Source organism: Lissotriton vulgaris, chromosome 7 (genome assembly GCF_964263255.1).
Source record: "Lissotriton vulgaris chromosome 7, aLisVul1.2, whole genome shotgun sequence".
Lineage (NCBI taxonomy): Eukaryota > Metazoa > Chordata > Amphibia > Caudata > Salamandridae > Lissotriton > Lissotriton vulgaris.
In genome coordinates, this window is record NC_141695.1 from 1,620,640,865 (window position 1) to 1,620,666,739 (window position 25,875).

Sequence of the window (25,875 nt, forward strand, 5' to 3'; positions counted from 1 at the left end):
ACACCTAAATATGCACTGCTCGCAGCCGACTGACAGGTTCTGCGCACCAACTGTATAACTGCACACAGCTTTCACTAGAGGTGGGCGAGCCAACAGATTGCCAGGGGAAGCCAAGCCAGAAACGAGCAAAGGGGATTGCCAGGGGAAGCCGAGCCAGAAACGAGCAAAGGGTCTGGTGAGGCTCTTAACAGCCCGTGCAATCTAAATCGTGTGAAAATATGATGGTCTCTTTAAAATTGAAAAAGATAAATGACATGCAGAGACGTTTGACATCAATACACCAGATTATTTTTGTACAGTGCACACCCTCAATTCGTGTTTTTTTTCTCATATCTGACAACGAAGAAAAAAAGAGGCTTTATAAACTAAAATATTTTCCTAGGATCACACAATTTGGGAAAGCCGGGAAGCCAGAAAGCCAGAATTAGTCCAAGGTTTTTCTGGTTTCACATTATCCAATTCACCCACTAGATGGCTAGCTCTTTCACTTCTTTTTAATTACAATGGATTATGTTTTCTTTTTAATTCTTGGAGCGTCATGGTAGAGTGTAGGTGTGAGCAGTGCTTTAAATGGGCCGGTACTCACCGGTACCGAGTACCGGCACTTCTAATTTTTATCGCTCTGAGTACCGGCACTTATCTGCTGCCAAGGAGAGTACAGGTACTCATCAAAGGTAGGCTTATTGTTGCTAGTACTCACAAACACGAACGAGGCTGTCTGACAGCCAAAGCACCTCTGTAACCCAAGCAGAGCCACCTCTAAACTATTCGGCAGGGCTCATTCGCATAATGTCCGTTGTTCCCCAACACACTGTGTTTGACAGAGCAGGGTCCATTCAGGCCCTGTGCTATCAATCACATTCACACCATGGGGTGTATGTGTGCACACACTCGAATCCAGGCATCCCGCTGACAGCAGCAATTGAGAAAGCGCAGGAGATAAGGGGTGTAAAATGGCCTTTATCCCACCAACGTCTTTTGAATGAGTGTTTGTCTGCTTATGTCTGGATGTTTGCCTGCTTGTGTGTGCATGTTTGTGTGTGTGTGTGTGTGTTAGAAAAGCGAGTGAAAGAGGGAGAGAATCCAGACACTAGGGAGGTATTTTAAACGACATTCTGGGAATGCCGCTATATAAAACTTTATAAAGAAATAAATAAATGCTTGTGTGAGCATTGCTGCTTGTTTCTTTGATTGCGCACTTATATAAGTATTAGGCCGCATAGCAGAAGTGTCTTATATGTCTTGTCCTTAGCCCCGCCCCTAGCCCCTCCCACTTGCTACACTCATAGCTCATTGTAAGAGTATGTGGCTAATGGGAGCTTGGAACAGCCAACATCCTAATGCAGGCTCTACAGCCCAATGCATGGAGCTGAAGTGCGGATTTGGTGACTTTGAAGGCCAGTGACAAAGCGTTAAATGCTTTATTTAGTTCATGGCTAAGGGCGGACTGGCCATTCCGGCATACTATTGTTTTACCAGTGGGATGCAGGCTAGTATGTTAGGCTGCCCTAGTAGCCAGTACGGATAATTACTCCCCCCCCCCAATCCACCAACGCCCCACCATAGTTATGATCCCCCACTGTGTGGTGCTGCTTTGAACGTCATTGGTCGGGCCCTGTTTCAACCTGTGAAAGAAGTCCATTGTCAGTGACGAAGGGACAGCTAAGGTATCATGTCTTTCCCTGATGTAAGGGGTCTGAATGAATGTTGGAAAGACAAACTAGGCGCTGCCTGGGCAGATGAATGTGCAAAACGACATTCAATTAGTGCAGAATTGTGAGGCATACCATTATCAGTGCCACTGGAATTATACAATTGTGCAGCTGCAGCGTTTTTCACATAATTGTACATTTGGCGCATAATCCATTATCTGCTGCACCATCTGCAGATAAAAAAAAGGTTTCTAGCTAAACGTTTCAAAAGTTACTAAAAGCGGAGCAGCATGTGTTGCTGCTCCATGGAAGGCCCCTGCCAGAGCTTGACTGGTCACCTTTTGTTGCTTATTGCTACATTTAATGGTTAAACTTGAAAAAATGAGGTGCAACCAATGCCCAGGTAGTTTTAGCAAGTGTAAAAATGACAAAATGGCATCATACTAGCATAAAGTGTGCTGCATGACGCCACATAATTTGGCTTTGCTTGCCGCATGATTTACTCATCCCTGCCGCAGCTCTGTGTGTGTGTGTAGCTCTGTGTGTGTGTGTAGCAATGTGTGTGTGTGTGTAGCTCTGTGTGTGTGTGTGTAGCTCTGTGTGTGGCACTGTGTGTGTGTGGCACTGTGTGTGTGTGTGGCTCTGTGTGTGTGTGGCTCTGTGTGTGTGTGGCTCTGTGTGTGTGGGTCTGTGTGTTTGTGTGTGGCATTTGCGAGAGATTAAGCTATTGGCATTGTAAATGACTGCCATTTATTTATCTGTTTTCAAAACCAACACATAAATAAAAAAATTGTCATTTACAATGCCAATAGTTTTAACTTTTGCAAAGGCGAGACCGTTGCATTGTAAATGCTTGTTTAATACTTCACCAATTATGCAAAATAAACAAGTTTATAATTCATGCTGTCGCCTTTATTTGTTCATTTTTCTCATGAATGATGAACTATAATCTTGAAGGTCAGTGTCAAAAATACAATGAAATAAAATCAAATAGCTATCATTTATTGCAGAACTCTAATATCATTTCAGATTTCTAGTGACATTTACATTCCAATAAAGCTTTATTGCCTTTTCCATTGAAGGTTAACAAAAGCAAAGCCGCTGTCCCAACTCCTGGTGGGATTTAAATACCACCAAACCATGCCAGGGATCTTTGACTGTGAAGAAGGTACGGGTGGGTAGACGAACAGAAAGAATCAGTAGGACGTAGAGATTTAAAAATACTTAAGGTCAGGAGGGTGGAAGAATACCTGCGAGAATGAAGGTGTTGGGGTGAAAATGTTTTGTTTCAGTTAGCTTATTTCAGTATTGTTGTTTTTTTACAATTTGCACATATATTAATACCGGACAAATGCTGCTATTGTATATTGTACACAGAAAAAATTGTATAATGCTTGCGTCTTACTTTTACATATTTTGTACATATTTTAGTGGAAGTATGCTCCAAAAAATTGATACATATGTATGTTGTTTTGGTTATTATGTTTGTTGCTATATGGTTGTATCTTTACATACCGAATAAAGCATCTTTGACTTGACTTTACTTTTGTTTTTATGGGGTGCAGTTCATTTACCCGATGCTTCATACTCATTATTCTAACCATTCTTTTGGTATAATATTTATATCTCTTCAAAGTCCCTATACAGGTCCAGTTGTGTTATGTATATGGGAGTGACCTCACTTTGAGGGCTTGGAAATATTTGTTATTGGTGCTCTACGGTTATGTTGAAGAAGAAACACATCGTTGGGAAGGGGTGGCCGCAAGTAGGAACGTTGTAACTGATTCTGCTATTTCACCAGAGACTGGGGCCAATCAAAGTGCTTGCTTTTATTTGTTGGGCAACTTTTAGAGGCAGTGTTGGTTTACGATGTTATTCCTGCCTGCCCAGAGGGAAGTATCTTCCCTTGTGCATAGTCAAGACCTTTTTTTGATGTTGACTGGTAAAGGACGCCTGATCAGCACCGTACTCAGTTTCATCATTTTCACTCTATTGCCATTTACCTTGCCCACCTATATGTTTTCATTTCCAAAGTGCTCTCAGGGTGTTCTTTGGTAGTGTGTAGTTGCTATATCGAAACCTCAATTAAATATGAATTAAAAAAAAATATTTATTCTTAAAAATAATTTATAGTTTTACTTTTTTTGACCATGCTCAATGAAGATCTATTTCTGCACGAGGGGAAATGATGCTTTTGATGTCCATATTCTGTGCAAATCTTTGTCCTAATATTTCGGGCCTGTGCGATATATCAATCCAATCCGGGGTAAGCGTGGATGGCACTGAGAGACATGAAGCAATGCAAAGCAGACCGACTCATAAATATTTTAAAATAGGTTTGGAGTTTCTATCATATATAATTTGCAGTGCTTAATTTGCAAAAGACTAAGTGCCGTGGCCCAAAGTTTTTCTCACCAGCCAGTGCCAGCGCTACTGTAGGGTTCCTGGATACCATTCACTCCCTACCCTTTTATCTCACTTGTGCAGGTTCCTCCCCTTGTCATTGTTTTTCTGTCTTACTCTTCCACAGTGGCGTAGCAAAGGGGGCCAGGGGGCTGATCCAACCCGGGCACCATGACTTTTGGGGGTGGCGGCCTCACCCCCATTTTTACCTGCAGCAGTCGTGGGGCGGCAAACGTAGGAATCAATAGCACCCCCCAAAAATCCCCGCTCTTACATGCGGCTGCCGCTGGTCGACCAACGCAGGTTCCGCCACGGGCGGCAAAAGTTCTAGCTACGCCACTGCTCTTCCACCACTCAAATCACTGGTGAGTTGCAAAGGCGCCTAGGCCTATTCGGGCAGCGGGTTTATTCACATTACTGAGACAGTGGCATTTGAACGCATAGGGGATGGAAAGTGATTAGGTCTTTTCTGTTAGAAGGTAGATTCACAATACTCACCAAAGAGTTTGCCACCCTAGTCAATGTAGACTTGACTAGTCTGTGCTACATCTATGCCCTATGTTCTATGTAGCAGCTCAGCCTGCTTGAGTGATGATGTGTAAAAGGAATGTTGTGAGTGCTGAGTGTGGATTGTTGGCTTTGTCGAGCTAGTCGGGTCAAGAGACTAAGACAACAATTCTTTGCTTCCCATGGGCTGTCCTACTTACATCATAGATACTTCTTCCCATAAACGTGTACAAGAAAATAATTAATTGAATAAAAAACACCTCACAAGATTTGGAGAGAGCCCGGCCTCAAGATTAGAAATGAACTTGCATTGCGACAGTCTCCTCCCCCTTCCTCTGTGTTCACAGCTCCACGGCTGTCGCTGCCGCCTAGTCTCCTTGCTTCTTTTGCAGCCTGATGCCCTGACACGTTGCGGCCGTCTAGTCTGCATGCTTGATGGTTTGTAGGCTTGAGAGTTGGCGGTGTGATACAGGGGAGGTGTTGTGTCTAGAGCGAGCAGGACAGTGCAGTGACTTGTCTAAGAGCTGTGGCTGTGGCTGTGCAAAGAGATTTCACTTGGATTTTTAACAGGCATACCAATTGCAACAGCTCCAAATGTATCTATGCTCTTATATGCCCATGTGAGAAGCTTTACATTGGGATGACAATGCGCCCTGTTAAACAGCGCATAATGGAGCACAACAGTAATATACGTTGCCTGAAAACTCACACCAAACTCTATGAACACTGCAAAGAGCAAAACCACTCCACAGAGAGTATCCAGTGGACTGTCATTGAAAGCCTACCATCAGTCAACCAACAAACTCTCTTCAGACTTGAACAAAGATGGATACACCGTCTACATACAGATGAACTGGGTCTTAACGATGCGGTGCCATGGACGACGTTAGCCAGATAGCATTTGACTCGGACTAATTTGTCCTGCCTCCAGTTATGTTTATTGTGCCCTTAATGGTCAAGATCCCTTCTCCAAGATGGCGCCCATGCTTACTAAATTGACCTAACATAAGCCTCTTCTCTTTCTACCATCGTTGCTGGGAACCTAATCACCCAGCATTCACTATCGCACTCCCAACTTCAGGAGGTCCCTATCTAAGATGGCGCCCACGTTTAACACACGAGCGCAGCGCTGGCTTCTTCGCTTTCTACTCATTTGACCCGTGTTTGAAGTTGCCTAGCAACTTGATAGACACGCCACTCCGGGCGCGCGCGCAGCTCACGCTTATCTGCCTCACCGGGACACCCATACTGATACCGGCTGTCCTGCAATCGGCAGAGACGTGGGAGGGGTAGGTGCCTAGAGGCTCACTTCTAGCAACTAACGAGGTAAGGCAAAGAGAAAATAACCCCTGACGCTCCTTCTCTTTCCCTCCCTCCCCTCCCCGCCCTGTTCCTTGACCCCGGCGAGCGCTAAGCTGTGCTCTCGGCGCCCGGTCTCTGACACGGCAATCCAGCCCTCAGTTAACGGTGCCTTTTAGACATTTACTTTTGTCCCGCGTTCCCTCTGATTTACTCACAGGCTCTCCTCGCTGGTTGCTGGCCCCACCAGGTCAGCTGAGGGGATCTGAAAACGGGATTAGTGGGTAAGTGTACTGTGTGTGCCAGCTTTCACTCGGCGAGCATGAACATCTGGCGCCAATGATGTAATACACCTCGGCATTAGTCAGTAGCCACGTAATTCACAGAGTGTCAAACAGTCACCGTTTTTCTGTGCTCTAGCTAATTACTTTATGTGTCATTTTTGACAAATTTCCCTTCACTTCACTCGAATCGGGGGTAAGCATGAGCGAATTTTGCGGATCTCGCGTTCGCGAATTTTGCGGATTTGCGGATTCGCAATCCGCAAAATCCGCGAATTCCCGCGAATTTGCGGATTTTTTTTTTTTTTGTGTTCGCCCGTGTTTCTGCCAGTTCGCGAGGGTTTTGTACACTTTCGCAAATTGCGAACTTACCTGTCGGGTCGCAAGTTTCGCGAACTTGTTGTTTCTACGTGTCCAGCCTGTTTGGGACACTCTTCTTCATCACTGCCACTCTCTGTCACCACTGCCACTCTCTGACTACTCATGCCACCCTCTGGCCCACCCATGCCACCCTCTGTTTCATCACCACACCCTCTGGTTGTCCAGTGTACATTATTTTCGGCAAAGCAAAGCACACCTTCCCTGCCTCAAGTGACCTGAATTAATTTGGGGCTGATTCATGTGTCACAGAATATTTTTTTAGCTGGCACCTGCTTCCTTAGTGCGCCCTGATTAGTGATCTTTTGCACTTGCTAAGTGCTTTCATTGTTGCAAAATTAGTTACAACACCTGCCCTGCCCCAACTGACAATAATGAATTAGGGGCTGATTAATGGATTTTAACTTCCAGCCTGGCTCCTGCTTGTCTCCCTTAGCTGTAATTCAGGACCTTTGTGGCATATGTGTAACTATTCTGAGGTTCAGAGCAGGGTCACATACTAGTTTCAACTGGCAACTGAACTCTGGAGGGGCCCCTCAGGAAGCACTCCAGGAAATGGCTACTAATGATGAGCCTGAACTTTTGAACCTGGTAAGTAGTTACTTTCAGTTTTGCTAAAATCGTATTTCTGCAATTTTGCACTTATTCGCGGGGCGCGAACTCACGCGAACAGTGCGAGCAGTGCGAGCAAAATCCGCTGCTCGCGGATTTGCGGATTTTGCGGGAAATTCGCAAATCTCGCGGATTGCGGATTTCCCGAAAATCCGCAAAATCCGCGAGCGGAACGGATTTTCCGCCCACGCCTAATCGGGGGGGCTTTAAACACTGATTTTTAACAGTGTTACTGGCACACCACACTTGGTCTGCAGATCGGACATGGTAGATGTAAACACCATGAAGCATGCCACCTTATGAGTAAGCATGCCACTTACAGGACGGAGTAACCCTCGTTCTGTCTTTTAAACATAACTTTCTCTCACTTACGGACACATTATACACGAACGGGGTCTGTCTATCTTTTACACCCCTTGACCACTCAGTGGCACCTCACTCCTAGGACCTCATGTTGTCCCCAGGCCTAAGAGTGAACAATGTTAGTAACCACTTGTTTTGTTTCCTTCCTAGTTCCCGGAAGGTCCACAAGGAATACTTTAATTCTGCGACACCATTCAGGTCGTATCTTCGATTCCTCTGAGCCCAGAGGGACCGTTAGCAATTATATGAGCTTTATAGGTCCTGATGAATTGCCTTCCAGGCAGGAAACATGTTGACCACTTTCACACTAAGGGTTGAATAAGGATTGATCAGATAACCCATCACTCCTTAATACCCCTTATTCCCTTTTAACAAAGCAGTGAGCCACACTATTAAAATTGCTTAATGGACTCCACTGACTTTTTTTAGAAATCACACTCACGCTCACAATTGCACTTTATTTAGGCCCCTTACACTCACACACCCGTTGGCAAGGGAAAAAAAGATCTCCATCAAAGTGTAGCCCTCCTGGGCTGCCCGACGGGCATTGCACCGCCAGCCTGCCGTAGGAGCTGGATGCCAATGATGACGCTGGACGGTCACCGGATGGGATGACAGTTGTCGTCCAACCGGTCACTTGTGTGAGGTATCCTAAACTTTCCGACAAGGGTTCACACCATGCACTTTCCCGTTCTTAACTAGTGAGAGAAATGTCATTTTGAGCCACTTCTTTGGCCCCCTCTGGGAACTCTGCACAAATTATTTTGTTTACTACAGCCTTTGTGGAGAACCTAGATCCACCCTCTGCTGTACACTTTACAGTCCACAGCCTTAAGCGAGGAGTTTTGGGCCCATTAGGTGGAGTCTGGAGTGGAGCCAGGAAAAGGAGGATGTTGATAGCAACATGGAGAGCAGAGTGGTGAGCATAGTGGCAAAACCTTCTTCTCATTGACCTTATTTTGTGCTGTTCACTGGTTCCAATCAACTTATCGAGCTTACGCCTTAAAGCCTTTCTCAGAGTTATTGCTAATGAATCACTATATAGGGTGGCCTGTTGTTTGTGCCCGTTGTTTGCTGATATTCTGCCTGGGTGTGATTCATCTTTGTTTGCAACAAGAGAATCACCTTTAAGCTCCTCACCCTCGCACACAAGGCACTACACAACACCGACCAGCATACCTCAACAGACGACTCAACTTCTACACCCCCAACCGCCAGCTCTGCTCTGCTGACTCCGCCCTTGCCACTGTCACCCGCATCCGAAGAGTGGCCTCCGGCGGCAGGTGGTTCTCCCACCTCGCCGTCAAGACCTGGAACACTCTACTCATCATCCTACGGCAGACCCAGGACCTGCTTACCTTCAGAAGACACCTCAATACCTGGCTATTCAAGCAGTGGCAGCTCCCCCCTCCAGCATCTTGAGACCCTCACAGGTTTGTAGAGCGCTTTACAAATGTTCTGATTGATTGATGGATTTGCTGCCAAGAGAGACCGCAGTGATTGCCCTGCCATGCTTCATTCAAAGGTTGCCATCATCATTGACATTGGATCGGGTGAGCTGCTGCAGGTGTATCCACTCCGCTGGGGACTGCATGTCCCATAATGTCATGCCTGTATCCTTCTGGGCTTGATCTACTGTGCTATTTAAATCGTGCTGTGCTCCTGCAGTGCAGAACACTCACGCACGTGCCTAGGCGAAGCCCAGGCTGAGGGCAGACCCATCCGCGCCAATCAGAGGCTGAACTCCCGCTCTAACTCCTAGGTGTCCTTGGCTGGTTATACAAGAGTCATGGGGAAAAGGGTGACAAAGCAACCTGAGCCAGGTCTGGAGATTATAACTACCCTTGATTCTTTCCTTGTCAGGTCTGTAAACGGTTTTAACAAAGGTGCTCGAACTTACTGTACGTCGCCTCTCATTCGAAGAGGAAAGAAGTGGACAGGTTATTACTGAAGACCCCTTCTTAATGAGAAATTCTGATACCCCAGGGCTGGGGACATGAAGGGATTCCCCTCCTAGGTCACCTGCTACTCAGTTTGAACAATGTGGACATGTTTCAATATCCCCTACGGAACCCCCAGTAAAAAGGAAAATGGAAGGGTTAAGACAACAAAGTGCCCTTAAACCGAAGAAATTGAAGAAGGTGCCTGGAGCTGAGATTTTGACCCAGAACCAGGCACCTCCAATCGTAAACATGCCATCACATGTAAAGCCTTTGTTAAATCAGTTAGACTCCATAGACCCTAGTTTAACATAATTAAATAAATACAGTCGGGTAACATATAATAATACAGCCATTACCCTTCCTAATGCATTGAATACACATTAAAAAGCGTATGTTGCAATTTTGGCTAATGGCAGTAAACCCAAGTGCGGGGGAGGGACTGTGGTTTCTGAACAATCAGCTCAGTTTCAGGGTACAGATGACTCAAAATGGACTGGAAGCTGCGGGGGGGGGGGGTTAATTCACTCAAACACAGATAGTCATTCTGCGTCCTCAACCTCAATTCAACCTCCTCCCATACTAACTGCCATTCTGAACTTGGATTCTCTGGGTTCATCCACGCAACCAACTGCAAACCTCCCTTTGATCATTGGGACCGAAAGAAGGGTAAATGCGACGGGATTGATGGGCAGGGAAGAATGCAACATGCATGGGGGAGGGGGGAAACAGAGGGATCAAACATTGTGCCTCCTACCTGCAGCCAGACCACGCGTTCTTATTTTGGTTAATGTTCCTGTGTTAAGGCAGTTGCAGTTAGAGGCTACTAAGCAACTTATTGGGGATGCTGTACACTGGCTGTGTTAGACCTGGCACATTGGCGTGAGTCTCCCTTCCACTTTTTGCTGATGTGCCTCAGATGTTTTTGCTGGTGTTCGATGCTCAGGGCACTGCGCCACGGCCAATCCGTGCCGCAGTGCAAGTGCTCCCTATATGAAGTGTATCCGTAATTGATTTCCATGATTGGCTTATTTGGTTTACAGTCAGTCCCCAGTAACGTGCACCAGGAGTGCCGGGGCTTGTAGATACAAATGCCGCTAGTGGGCCTGCAGCGCTGGTTGCGCCACCCACCGAAGCGGCCTCGTAAAAGATGTCTCGGGTTTGCCATCGCAGACCCTGCATACGGTCTGGTACTGTCACGCCGACTGCGCAAGTGTGCACACTTGGCAGTCCCTAAACCTTCCCTAACCTTCATATCAGTCACCCCTATGGTCAGCCTACGGGCCCGGTGCATTGTAAGCGTAAGGTAGGACAAGCCCTGATGTGTGTGGCATGTCCTAGTAGTGAATTACCGCCCTTTTTCGTTCTTCACTATTGAAGGGCTACCTGTTCTCTTAGGCCAAGGTGAGTGGCTGGAACTATTACACGCTATAGTCCCGGCCGGCTCAGGGAACACGGTGGCATGTCGAGTTTGGTATGCCTGAACTCAGAATAATAAAATACTTCCTTTAGCAAGGTTTATTTTAATATCCTGTGTTTGCAACTGCTACTTTTAGAAAGTTAGCATTTGCTCGCCTGACTATTTCAGCCCGCCTCTGCCAGGATGTGTATCTGTTGTCTGGGTATGTGTGAGTGATAGGGCTGGGAAATTCCCGGGGACAGTTGGGGTTACCAGGTGGTGAATAGGGTGCTTACACCAGGATGGGTGGGCGGAGTAGTCCTTGACTCTGAATAGGGTTGTGCTCCACCACCACAATGCTGGCTCCACCTCCTGCAGAGCGTCTGATGTCCCTGCCCTGCACCCTGAAAGAAGTCGGCAGCTTCCTGTCAACAGAGTACTCCAAAACCGGGTTGAACCAGGCTCAGGCCCCCTGGCCTGCCAAGATAAAGAAACCGAGTATAAAGGTAGGAGCCCTAATCCTAAGAAATTAGATCCAGTTTTGACCACGACAAACCTCTGCCTGACTAGAAGGACCAAGAGAAGCTGAGGAAAAGGAAACCTGCAGTGGTGCCTCGCTGAGGACGGAGAGGAAAAGACCAGAAAGGACTTTGAAGACTTGTGCCTGAAACTATCTCCAAGGGCTTGATCACGAGCTTGCCCCCTGAACGGAACCCCAGGACCATTGGGTTCTATTCTGCCTGTGTCCGTTTGCTGTTGGGCCTTTAGTTCTTATTCCCTCGCCGGAGTTGTGACCCGGGTGCCTTCGCCCTCTAAGGTCGTGACAGCTCGGAGCCTGGCCGTCCCGCCGCAGAGAGCCCCGCTCAAGCTTGAGTCACTCTCTGCTTCAGAGCCGGGCCGCCCGATCTCCTGTCACCCCGCCTGTTACGGAGCACGCTGTGCACCTCTCATCTTCTCCCGCCGGAATCTGCACGGAGCGCATCTGTTAGCCTCGGACAGTCTGTACGTCGTAACGTACCCGACTGTCTCGCTTTGCCCTCCTGCATACCAAGGCCGTGCCGCACCTCAAGAAAGGCCTTCCGTACTGTGGTACCGAAGTTCCGGTGCGGCACCCGTCTGCCTGAGAACGCGACGCCCCACACAGATCCACAGGTACGACATGGTGTGCTAAGAAGTAGTACGCCCCGCAGGCCTGAACGGCGCCTCGCCCGTGAGCTGCATCAGACCCCGGATCGCCACAACCCTCCACACCTTCCCGCTTACCCGCTTCGCACCTCGAGGGGGTTCCGAGCCGGATAGATCCTTTGGAGAACCGTTGGCCTCGTCCAGGGTCCGCCCTCACCAGGAGCCGCGCCTGAAACGCCTCGGACACTCATCGCAAGGTACACTTGAACTTTATCCCGAGTTCGCATCTGATCCAGGGTCCGCAACGTTTGTTTTCCCTGTCATCGTACCTTGCTAACCAAGAACACTTAAGAACAATCACCTATTTAAATCTGGTGGCCTTCAATCGCTAAACGTTATATGGTCTTGTGATAATTCTGCATATGAAGTATTTTTACATAAAGTCCACGTATTTTTGATACAATCCTACGACTGGTGTCCATCTGTGGTGGGTCAGTGGGTTTCCTGTATGTGATCATAAATGCTTAACTAACTATCGCCCTGAAGATTAGCCTTGTCTGCTCGCGCCACACTACCTAGAGGGTGAGCAAGGGTTATTTCTAAAGGAGTAGTTCTCTTACCCTGACTAGAGAGAGGGTCCCTGTTTGCCACAAGTGCATACCTGTGCCAACCAGAGACCCCCGATTCTAACAGGCTGTCTAAGTTTGCAAGGATGTGTCCCAATTTAAATGGTCAAATTCTTATGGCAAGAAGAACAACATGTGTTATCTCAGCCCCGAAAACCATTTCCGGGGATTGTACTGTAGTAAACTTTGGCAGTCCTGGGTTAATTGAGGATCTGCCATGTCAGCTCCCCATCGCCCCATCTTTCGAATCCCAGATACTTGCTCTCCCTTTAGGTGTCTTTTATAAATCACAAGTCATTCTGAGATCAGAGGTAGGGAGAGCTCATAGCCTAGTTCTCCTCCTTTCCCATAGTACTCTCTTCATGGGCAATGCTGAGATCTCGGCCAGAAATAGGTAGGCCCCATTAGAGAACTTAGAGAGGATTGTGACTGACTGCTTTTTAGCGGTAGTAAGACAGTAAAGGACAGGGGGTTGAAGGAACCATTAATAGGGGAGAAGGTTAAGAAGATGGGGGGATAGAACCACACAAGGTAGAAACCTGGAAAATACCGGGTCTTAGACAAAAGATTACCGACAGGGACTGGTTAAGTGAGATAACTAAATATGACATCATACGCCTCCAGGAAACATGGGATGTGTGGCCCATTTTTGTGGAAGGCTTCTGCTCATGCCAACCCCTGCATTACCATCTAGGGCCGGTAGAGCAAAAGGTGAAATTCTGTTACTGATAGCAAATACTGTCAAAATTTAAATTCTTCAGTTTGTTAATGAATGGCCCTACTTTCATTATTTGGCATATGTGGGACATAGAGACTGGGACCTAATAATCATAAACTATTATTTTGAGGCAATATGTTGCAGATGAAAGGCTCACTGGAGCAGGTGATTAATGATACTAGTGCCCATCACCCTCACCCCCTGAAATTCATATGGGTGGGAGACTTTAATGCCAGATGCTGCCAGAAAGTAGGTAAGCCTGTTTGTGGGATAATGGACTGCTAACAAGATACCAATACCCATTTTGATCACAGCAATTATGGGAATGCACTAAGCAGATTGTTGATTTTGTGGAATCTGAAGATAACAAATAGGATAAATCCTCTTACAAGTTCCATGGATGGGACTTTTTGGAGTGTAGATAAAGGTAAAACAATCGATTATATATTAGCCTCAGAAACTTTGCTGGGTAGGCTTTCTAACATAGCCGGTAACCTTTCTGGGGTTTAGTGACCATGCTTCTCTTACTTGTGATTGGAATTGGGAGGGACATGCTAATAAGAAAGTTTGTCAATTTGCTAATTTGGGAAAGCCCCAAAGTCAGTTTTAGCCGGAAAAAACGTTTATATACTAAAATGGGATAAAGTAAATCTTTTCACAATGGTGCATTCATGTAAACAGGCTGATATAATGACCTGCTTAGATGGGAGTGCCATCCCTGTGCAGGTAACCGGTGCCTTTGTGGGGGGTTTGGATTAAATTAAGGCACATCTGACACGTTCTTTCCCAATCACTAAGCGCCCACCAGAATAATGGTTTGATACAAACTGTACTAAAGCTTTATTACATTTGCAGAAGGCTTTAAGCAAGCTTTAGTACAGATGCTTTCCTGAAAAGGAGCATGCATACCAAATATAAGGAGGTGAGAGGGTTTGGGATATCTAGTTTAAGGGGGACGCTTGGGCAGACCTGAGACAAGCAACTGAGAGGAAGGACAGCAGAGGGTTCTAGAAGGTGGTGAAAGCCCCATTAAAAAAAAAGGATGTGGATCCCTCGCTAGATGTACACATTGAGGAAGCCAGCTGGGTGGCTCATTTCAAAAGCATTTTCCAAAGCACAATAGGGCCGAAAGTAAAATATTGAGCACCACTCCATGGATGGAAATAAGACCTATCTAGTGTGGAGGCGGTAGAAATAGAGCGAGCAGTAGCCCATTCTAGTTCCCTGAAGGCCCTGATGGGGTTCCTGTAGACATATTTTGGGAGACTAAAGATCTATGGGCTTCTTTATTAACAAATGTTGTGAACGCTATCGTCAAGACGGGCCCACTTAAAACATGGAATCATTCAATATTTGTGCCTATATATAAAAGACAAACCCAAAAAAATACAGGCCAAGCTGTCGGATCAATAGCACGTCCAAGCTGATGAGGTGGCTATTTATAAAACAGATTGGAGGAATTGGTAGAGGAAAGGAAAGCCCTAATGGAAGTGCAGTGCTGTTTTAGAAAGGGCAAATGGACCATCAATCAGTGCCTCAACTTGAGCATGTTGATCGATAAGTGTACGGTGGCTAAGAAAGGCCAACTTTACAGCCTTCGTGGAGCTCTCAGCTGCATTTGATTGCCCATAGTAAATTATGGGCAATTATGGAGAGCATAGGAGTTGACCCACCTATCATTACATTCATTAGACAGCTTTATTCAGTGGCTACTGCTTGTGTTTGGTTTGGCAGAGATAAGGAATGCGCAAGACCCTTTGTCATTAAGCGGGTGTCAGACAGGGGTGCGTCCTTGCACAATTCCTGTTATACTAATAAGGTGGACATGGTATCGGTGGGGAGCGTTAAGCATGTTCCCTATATTGAGGCTATGCAGACGATGCAGTGCTTTTGGTTAATACTGCCCTGGCACTTCAGAGATTCATAGAGGAGTATACCAGGTTTATCGATAGCCTGGACCAACGAGCGAAGGGTAGAGGTGGTAGAAACATTCTTGTATCTCGGTATCCTAATTGCCGGGACGTTTTTATGGAAAGATATGGTTTTAAATCGAGCTATTCTCCTAGGATGAAGCATTGCAGCAATGTTTAGCTTCACAAAGAAGTTAGGGTCCAAACCAACCTCAAAATCCTTAACATTTATGCAGCCAAAGCAAAAGCCATTGTCACATACGGGCCGGCAGTGTGGGCGCATGGTGGATATTGAACCCCTGCAGCGAGTGGAGGACGCTCTGCATGCAGCCTACATAGAGAAAATATAGAATGCGTATGACTGGTTTGGTCGGCCATGGCCCCGACCAAACAGTCAGAGCACTCAGAGTGGGCAAGTCACTCCTTCCCTGGACTCCTGCAGGACCGCCCGCCCCTAACCAGGCATACCCTTCTGTTTTCTCACAGTGCGAGAAGCAGAAACATAAAATGGTATTTAAAATACCATTTTATGTTTCTGCTTCTCACACTGTGCGAAAGCAGTGGGACGACGCTCCTCCGCCCACGTGGAGGGGCCGCCCCTGTTTATTCCCCTCAAAGGGAAAGAAAGATCCATTGTCCCTCTTTGCTCAGTGTCAGCCGGCACTACTATTCATGAAACAGCTTGATGACCCACTGGTATGTCATGCATTAGCAACATTTCTTTGGGCTGTTCTCAAACAAATGTGATTATACCAGAATTGTAATGAGGGTACCTGATTTGATCATGATAGTTTTAATCTCACTCTGGATGAGATTTTCAGGACCTTCTAAAAAATGAGATCCGGTGTGTACGAAGTCACAGTGGATTAAAAATGATGGGTCTGCATGATTTTAATTCAAATTGTATTATGGTGATAATTTATTTGTCTTTTATTGATCAGGTTAAACAATAAATTCATGGGGATCTAGTTGTGGGATAAACTGATTATATATGAATTGTACATTAACTGTTTTTAAAAAGAAATATGATTTACGGAATTTGATTTTTAATATGTATGTTATAATGGTTTATGCTTCAGAAATGATGCAAAATAAAGTTGATGATGATGAATAAAACCAGTCAGACTCTGGTGTACTACTTTTGGAACATTTATTTCCAATCTCAAAGCTTCAAAGCGGGTAAAGATCCAAACATTTAATTAAGTGGGAAAATGTGTCTATTTCAGGAAAACAAAGATAGATTAGTATTAGCTGTTGGAATTAGTGTAGGGGCTGATTTCACAGAGGTCAGTTCATGACCTTTATGCAGAATACTGTTTTACACTTTTGCAAGAAGTGGTGATAGTTCTAACCCAGTTGTTTTGTCAGTTTTAAGTAGATTTATTGCTAACGAAACCTCTTGGTTATTCCTGCTGATATTACATTTTCATTTTCATAAGTTGAAGACAGGAAATTAGCTTCTTCAAGATAAAAAGCGTAAGTATCAATGTCATAGGCAAGTTAATAAATATACATTATTCGCTCTCATTAGAACCTAAGACAACACAATGCATTAAGTCCCGCCAAGACTGGCAGAGAGATTTGGATTTGGTCTTAGATGGTAAATGCTTGAGGTATTGCTGCGAAGTCACAAAATACATATCCTTAAATGGTAGACACTTCATAATACATTTTAAGTACATAAATAGAGTTTATTATAGCCCTAAAGAGACTGTTTCGCTATGGGTTGCGTGATTCTGCCCGTTGTGATCGCTGTGTGGAACAGGGAGCAGGGTTTTTACATATTGCATGGCTTTGTCCTGATATTTCTAAATTCTGTAGTGAGGTCTTCAGGAAGCAGGGTTTTTACATATTGCATGGCTTTGTCCTGATATTTCTAAATTCTGTAGTGAGGTCTTCAGGAAGCAGGGTTTTTACATATTGCATGGCCTTGTCCTGATATTTCTAAATTCTGGAGTGAGGTCTTGACTGTCTTGGGTGATATCATGGAACAAGTCCTAGCACCTAATCCGCTCCTAGCATTGCCTGGGGATGACATGGACATAGATAAAAGCTACAGAAAGCTAATAGCGATGGGTATGCTGCTTGCAAAATGTAGAGTTGCCATGCGCTGGGCTAAGGGGCCGCCACCATTGATAAATGATTGGCGAGCAGACATACTTTACTGTAAAACGCAATCTGACACATACAATGAGCTGTTGCCTCCCCAGAGCCGTCCCAAGGGTATCAGTCTTGATTATAATTTGTGAAATTTCATGAATAAAATTAATTTGAAAAAAAGGTATCAATGTCATCGGTTTAAGTTTTCTCTCTGCATTATACATTATTGTATTTTGCAAACACGGTTGATCACTTTTTTCCCCAAAAATATGAGTAATTGATACAATTACACAGGATTCTTCTTTGTTTTTGTTATATTAGCTAAATGATTCTTCACTAGCTCTTTTACCTCCCTCCCTATGGCTCTGCTCTATACATCTTGTTGCATATTCCACTTTATTATTAATCAAATTATTAAGTTCAAAACTAATGTTAGTAAGCCTTTAGTCTGAGATTATATATACTTACAGTGCCACCATGTGGCAGGCTGTCATAAGAGCCATTGTTGACAATAAAAGGCTGGTTGAGAGCACCGGAATCCACTGCTCAAATTAAGCACTACTTCAAGGTCTCACTTGTTTGTGGCAGTCTGGTGGGAAGTGGTTCAGTGTCCTGGGGTTGAGACAAGGGAGACTGAGGAGGAATGGCACAAGAGACAAATGGAAGGGTGGCGTGAAGGCGGCATAGCCAGATTTGAGTGGGGTGTCTGCAGTAAGGGTGAAGCAGCGCTGCTTCGATGCCGTCAGACCACGCTGCTGATGACAAATACCTGTCAGTGTGGAAGGAAACCCTAGGGTTAGTGAATGGGCAGTCTAGAAGGCCGCCGGCCAAACACCAAATCAGGCCTTTAGAGTTAAATTGTGTAAGACATCCTCTGAAATTGTACCTTCTTCATTGTACTTTAAACAGGTGATGCAGTTTCAACTCACTCTGTTTTTAATGGCTTTATTTATGTATTTCAGATAATAAATGTTGTTTATTGCAGCTGCATTGTTTCTTGCTGAGCACAGGGGACGACATTTTACTAACTGGTGTATTAAGTTGATGTTACTCTCAGGACCAAGTCTGCACACACACCAGGCAGACACACACTTTCTCTTTCGATCAACTTTTCGCTCAATGTAAAAGAGAGCTGATGTGTCTAGCCAGGGATCTGGTGATAAATACTATTTAAAATATTGTTTCTTTATGACAACCAGATCCGGGGGCAAGTTGTACCTTTGCATATCTATTTTCTTGCAGGATTCAAATCAACAGAACCGTTGTTGTTTCTTTTCCTCAGTCTCAAACGTAAATGTCGCCTGTTCTGCATACACAATGCATAAAGCATGAAAAAGCATTTCCTGCTCCTTTGTATAATTTAATTTCCGAATGCCTGCTCATCAACAATAATTTAAATCGATCGAGTTAAGGGAACAGACGCGTCAGTGGGTCTGTCCCACCTAGTGTCGGTTTATCAGAGCGCGTGCAGAGCTACCGACTTAGTCAATCACCTGCTGGGAGGTAATATTGGAGATGAAAATCTAATTAGCTAGAATTTCCATACCTCACACTTAAAAATTGTATTTAGAGGACAAGAATATTACCTTACTGCAAACAGAGCCCTTTCCTGATCCATAATGTGATACTGCAAGCTAGCAGCCAAAGGTTTGTGCTGCAGGGTGGTTGGGCCTACTTGTCCCAAGGAAAAAATACACATGACAACTTGTTGCCTTTGACCCCAAACAATATGGCCTGGGCGTTAGGCTATAGGAATTCCACATCCCTGATATGAAGTACAATTTCATCAAACTCAAGTTCTGTTATGAAAGGTACTTTCCATCTAAAAACAATCAAAACAAATATCGTTAAAACAATCCATTTAAAATGTTAAAAATATATCATCAACTTTTGATCTAAACACAATAAAATATTTGAACATAAAAAAAATAGTATTTAGCATTGTGTATGCTTAATAGCAGCACTTCTGGTGATCCGAATCTCAAACCAATTCCTATCCCTTTTTAGGTTTTGCCTCGCGAAAAAGATGCGCTCTGCGCATCTTTTTTGCGCAGGCAAAAACCTAATGAGTACTGTGTGTGGGTTTGGGTCGGCCCTCGTCATTCATTGGCTGGCTCCATAAATGGAGCCTAGCCATTGGACGAGGGGCCTGTCCGTCAATGCCGGACCAGACACGGGGGCGTTCCCGAGATTCTTTGGCTTTTGCCGACGTCACCCGAAAGCCTCTTCTCGGGAACGCCCCCGAATCTGGTCCGGGATTGAGGGCACCCGCCGGGAAAGGGCATGAAGGTCAAACCAAGCTGCAGGGAGGTATCGCCGGCAGCCCGTCATCCGAGGAGATGGTTGGCTGCAGGGAAAGTAGGAGGCATGAAGATTATACCGTGCTTACTTTGAGCAGCTGAGCTGGTTGCAAGGGTCCACCAGCGCTCATATGTGAAAACCCGCACTTATTATTGTTTTAACACCAGCCTCCATCCAAAATAAGAGAGAGAAACGGGGTGAAGACTGATAAAGAAAATGACGGTAAAACGCTGACAAAGGGAGAAAGCAGGGATTAAAAAAACCCATGCATGAGTGAAATAAATGGGCAGGACATGTATGGTGGTTCATGAAAGAGATATGAGGTGGAATCAAGGTTAGACAGCCTTGGTGTTTTACCTGTCGCCCACCCAAAATTGCGTGTGCAGAGTGCAGAGTGGAGATTCAGAGTGCAGAGTGGAGATTCAGATTCCAGAGTGCAGAGTGCAGAGTGCAGAGTGGAGCTTCAGAGTGGAGCTTCAGAGTGGAGCTTCAGAGTGGAGCTTCAGAGTGCAGAGTGGAGCTTCAGAGTGGAGCTTCAGAGTGGAGCTTCAGAGTGCAGAGTGGAGCTTCAGAGTGGAGCTTCAGAGTGGAGCTTCAGAGTGGAGCTTCAGAGTGCAGAGTGGAGCTTCAGAGTGGAGCTTCAGAGTGGAGCTTCAGAGTGGAGCTTCAGAGTGGAGCTTCAGAGTGCAGATTCAGAGTGGAGCTTCAGAGTGGAGCTTCAGAGTGGAGCTTCAGAGTGCAGAGTGGAGCTTCAGAGCGGAGCTTCAGTGCGGAGCTTCAGAGCGGAGCTTCAGAGTGGAGCTTCAGAGTGCAGAGTGGAGCTTCAGAGTGGAGCTTCAGAGTGGAGCTTCAGAGTGGAGCTTCAGAGTGGAGCTTCAGAGCGGAGCTTCAGAGTGGAGCTTCAGAGTGGAGCTTCAGAGTGCAGAGTGGAGCTTCAGAGTGGAGCTTCAGAGTGCAGAGTGGAGCTTCAGAGTGGAGCTTCAGAGTGGAGCTTCAGAGTGCAGAGTGGAGCTTCAGAGCGGAGCTTCAGAGCAGAGCTTCAGAGCGGAGCTTCAGAGCGGAGCTTCAGAGTGGAGCTTCAGAGTGCAGAGTGGAGCTTCAGAGTGGAGCTTCAGAGTGGAGCTTCAGAGTGGAGCTTCAGAGTGGAGCTTCAGAGTGCAGAGTGGAGCTTCAGAGTGGAGCTTCAGAGTGCAGAGTGGAGCTTCAGAGTGGAGCTTCAGAGTGGAGCTTCAGAGTGGAGCTTCAGAGTGGAGCTTCAGAGTGCAGAGTGGAGCTTCAGAGTGGAGCTTCAGAGTGCAGAGTGGAGCTTCAGAGTGGAGCTTCAGAGTGCAGAGTGGAGCTTCAGAGTGCAGATTCAGAGTGGAGCTTCAGAGTGCAGAGTGGAGCTTCAGAGTGGAGCTTCAGAGTGCAGAGTGGAGCTTCAGAGTGGAGCTTCAGAGTGCAGAGTGGAGCTTCAGAGTGGAGCTTCAGAGTGCAGAGCGGAGCTTCCGAGTGGAGCTTCCGAGTGGAGCTTCCGAGTGGAGCTTCAGAGTGCAGAGTGGAGCTTCAGAGTGGAGCTTCAGAGTGCAGAGTGGAGCTTCAGAGTGGAGCTTCAGAGTGGAGCTTCAGAGTGGAGCTTCAGAGTGGAGCTTCAGAGTGGAGCTTCAGAGTGGAGCTTCAGAGTGGAGCTTCAGAGTGGAGCTTCAGAGTGGAGCTTCCGAGTGGAGCTTCAGAGTGCAGAGTGGAGCTTCAGAGTGGAGCTTCAGAGTGCAGAGTGGAGCCTCAGAGTGGAGCCTCAGAGTGGAGCTTCAGAGTGGAGCTTCAGAGTGGAGCTTCAGAGTGGAGCTTCAGAGCGGAGCTTCAGAGCGGAGCTTCAGAGTGGAGCTTCAGAGTGGAGCTTCAGAGTGGAGCTTCAGAGTGCAGAGTGGAGCTTCAGAGTGGAGCTTCAGAGTGGAGCTTCAGAGTGGAGCTTCAGAGTGGAGCTTCAGAGTGGAGCTTCAGAGTGGAGCTTCAGAGTGCAGAGCGGAGCTTCAGAGCGGAGCTTCAGAGCGGAGCTTCAGAGCGGAGCTTCAGAGCGGAGCTTCAGAGTGGAGCTTCAGAGTGCAGAGTGGAGCTTCAGAGTGGAGCTTCAGAGTGGAGCTTCAGAGTGGAGCTTCAGAGTGGAGCTTCAGAGTGGAGCTTCAGAGCGGAGCTTCAGAGTGGAGCTTCAGAGTGGAGCTTCAGAGTGCAGAGTGGAGCTTCAGAGTGGAGCTTCAGAGTGCAGAGTGGAGCTTCAGAGTGGAGCTTCAGAGTGGAGCTTCAGAGTGGAGCTTCAGAGTGCAGAGTGGAGCTTCAGAGCGGAGCTTCAGAGCGGAGCTTCAGAGCGGAGCTTCAGAGCGGAGCTTCAGAGTGCAGAGTGGAGCTTCAGAGTGGAGCTTCAGAGTGGAGCTTCAGAGTGGAGCTTCAGAGTGGAGCTTCAGAGTGCAGAGTGGAGCTTCAGAGTGGAGCTTCAGAGTGCAGAGTGGAGCTTCAGAGTGGAGCTTCAGAGTGGAGCTTCAGAGTGGAGCTTCAGAGTGGAGCTTCAGAGTGCAGAGTGGAGCTTCAGAGTGGAGCTTCAGAGTGCAGAGTGGAGCTTCAGAGTGCAGATTCAGAGTGGAGCTTCAGAGTGCAGAGTGGAGCTTCAGAGTGGAGCTTCAGAGTGCAGAGTGGAGCTTCAGAGTGGAGCTTCAGAGTGCAGAGTGGAGCTTCAGAGTGGAGCTTCAGAGTGCAGAGCGGAGCTTCAGAGTGGAGCTTCAGAGTGCAGAGCGGAGCTTCAGAGTGGAGCTTCAGAGTGGAGAGTGGAGATTCAGAGTGGAGATTCAGAGTGGAGAGTGGAGCTTCAGAGTTGAGATTCAGAGTGCAGAGTGGAGCTTCAGAGTGCAGAGTGGAGCTTCAGAGTGCAGAGTGGAGCTTCAGAGTGCAGAGTGGAGATTCAGAGTGCAGAGTGGAGATTCAGAGTGGAGATTCAGAGTGCAGAGTGGAGATTCAGAGTGGAGCTTCAGAGTGCAGAGTGGAGCTTCAGAGTGCAGAGTGGAGATTCAAGTGCAGAGTGGAGATTCAGAGTGCAGATTCAGAGTGCAGAGTGGAGATTCAGAGTGGAGCTTCAGAGTGCAGAGTGGAGCTTCAGAGTGCAGAGTGGAGATTCAGAGTGCAGATTCAGAGTGGAGCTTCAGAGTTCAGATTCAGAGTGGAGCTTCAGAGTGCAGAGTGGAGCTTCAGAGTGCAGCTTCAGAGTGCAGCTTCAGAGTGCAGCTTCAGAGTGCAGCTTCAGAGTGGAGCTTCAGAGTGGAGCTTCAGAGTGGAGCTTCAGAGTGCAGAGTGGAGCTTCAGAGTGCAGAGTGGAGCTTCAGAATGCAGAGTGGAGCTTCAGAGTGTCAAGAGCAATGCCAATAGCTCTAACTTTAACAAAGGCAAAACCATTGCATTGTAAATGCTTGTTTCTATTTATGATGGAGGATAATGGCGGATTGAGGCGGCCATGGGAAATCACATTCTTTATTGCATTCAAACGTATCATGATCAAACTGCTTACAGTTTAACTGCTCCTAGAGTAGGATACATTATAATAATTTAGAAGTGTGTCAAAGGAATGTCAAACATTTATTTTTAATAATTACTAGACCCATTCCACAGGGGAGAAAGGCCCAGTGAAATAATTGCTGGTGCTAAGCACCCGAAACCACCAGCACAAATTAAGCAGTGCATGTTTGTTACAGTGTCGCTGTTGCAACCCCGAAATTCCCTAATTTCTCTCTGAAGAGGTTTTACCAGCAGTTAGTTGATCATTTAAGGGGGTGCAGTTAGTCTCCAATTCCTGTTTATAATTTGAAGTAAAAGTTCCAAGGTGTCAAGGTATAGTTGAAAAATTTCTCTGGAAGTGGCGAGGAGCTCGGCAGCACACAAGACACAGCGAGGTTGAAAGTATGAGTGGGAGATGGGAGTAGGGGCACCTCAGGATTCAGGATGAAGATAGAAAAGCTAGGACAAGAATGTTGTTGGCTCCGGCAAGGTAAGTATGCTGCTCCAGTGGATGGAGAATACAGGGTGCTCTGAATGAAAGGACAAATATCAGAATGTTACAATAAATTGTTCTCAGAACATGCAAGCTTGCTAGCAGAAACTTTAGTGGACAGTACTTGTTGCCTTAGATGTATCTTTTGTGTATTCAAAAGTTACATTGACGTGTAGTGCTAAAATTAAGGTGTTTTATTGGAAAGATTATATTTTAGTGTGCATGTACTGAAAAGACTCTTCATGTGATATATTAGGTTCTTAAACAGGTGCTAGGATAACATTTTTATTGCCAAACTTAGGTTTGGCTATCGAAGCCAAAGTACTGGAAATGTCTCTATTAAATTGGCTCTTCAATGGATAGGCTAAGTCCTATCTAAACATACGATTTTCTCCCAGATCCAAAAAATCAACCTTTTTTCTTCATACAAACAAGAAGATTTGCTTCCATTTCATAGGCGTCTTCATATGTCATAAGATACCCACATCTGTTGATTGGTGCAGTAGATTGTGATTTTCAAGAATGCATGTATACAAGGGGGGATATGTACAAGAAAATGTTTGAGAGTGGTGTAATGCCAAATTTGGCAACGTCGCGCTCTGACATTTTCAAAACACAGGGTATTTACCAAAATAATGCACACCCCTGCATATCACCTAGTGCAAAAAAAGCAGCCTAGTGCCAGCGTAGGCATCCTTGCGCCATGTTGCAACGGGTGCCTGCGCTGCAGGGGTGACTGTTTATAAGCAGGAAGGGACACCTTCCTGCACATGGACAATCTTTAAAGGCGATTTGCTGTTTCCAAGTGTGATGCACAATGCAGCACACATAGGAAGAGTAAAATCAAGGGAGAAATTAATAATTTCTCCTCGTATCGCCATCCTGAGACCAGGTATTAGCTGACACTAGTTTTTGGCGCTGCCCCATCCTTGTACATATAGGGCAGCATCAAAAAGAAATGGGTGTTGCGTTGGAATGCCCACTGCAATCCCCCTTACCCGTCCCTTTGCCACAGAGACCGGCTGTGGAAAGGGGCATATTTACAAGGTGGCAAAAATCCACGTTAAGTGGCTTAAATCCACATTGTAATTATGGGGTAGGGAGCAACGCCACCGGTGCGTCTGAAAAAGTGATGCTCCGGTGGCATTAGGGGCTGGCAAATATGCCCTATGTTTCTTGAACTGTGCAGGAAATCAAGTTTATGCTTTGCAATTTCCTATGACCTTTCACAGTTTCGGCTGCTACTGGATGGGATGGGGGGGTTAATTAAGGGAAAAAAACACTCACCTCAGAATGTACGGCCGCCTCCTACCCTGCGTACTATTCCTTTCTCCACTCCGGCTGAAATCAGGAAGCAGCCAGCACACAAGCTCCCCTGAGCCAATCACAATGCTTCAATCCAGCATTTGGATTGGTCTGAGCGCCATGGCTTGGTGCTCAGACTGGAACTGGGAGCCTGTGCATGTTACTCACCAGGCTGTGTAATTCAGCCTGGTAGGAACATGCAAAGTGCATATTTACTTTTTGGTCGGCCTAAGAGTGTCGGACAAACAGTTCATGCGCACTTAGAGAGTGCACACCACTCCTCCCCTGCTCTGGCCAGCCCCGCCCTTCCCCACATTGAACAAGGCCACTGACTGCATGCAATTGAAAAAAAAAGATAATAACAATGGTTATTGTCATTTTATTTTTCCTTTTTTGAGCAGGTGAGGCAATTCTCCTCCGCCTTAGTGGAGGAGCCGCCACTGACCTTTCAACAAAGAGAGAATCACATATACCAGTAAAAAAAGAAGGAAGCCCTAGAAAGAAAATATATAACAGCAGAAAGCACCACAGGGAAGTAGGAGAGGGGAGCAAGGGAAGGTAGTACCTACATGATACAGGAATGAGACTGTAAAAACAATATCATCTCTGATTAGAGTTTTTTTTTTTTTTTTGTCCTCATATATGCCACCAGATTTCGTATGCTCTAGATGGGTCTTGCTGTTGCCTCTCTGATTAGAGTTAAAATTATATACAAGAAGCATAACATTGCAATTCCTGAACTAAGAATCTAAGCACTATCAGAGAACAACATAGGAGTCACCCCTCATCTGCTAATAGAGGTGGCAAAGTATTTCCTTTCTTTAGCAAAAAAATATCACTAGACAACAAATCGTTTAATTGATAGCTTTCTCATGATTGAAGGCAAAAGAGAGGGACTGACATTGCTTGCCAGACACACACTGATCTAGTATTGAAAGTGAGCAATA

General features: G+C 46.1%; 1 protein-coding gene across 1 annotated transcript in view; it reads left to right on the plus strand.

Moving 5' to 3' along the window:
* RIMS4 (regulating synaptic membrane exocytosis 4) overlaps positions 1-25,875 on the plus strand; it is a 413,262-nt gene that overhangs the window by 364,750 nt on the left and 22,637 nt on the right. The gene's annotated exons all lie outside the window — the stretch shown is intronic.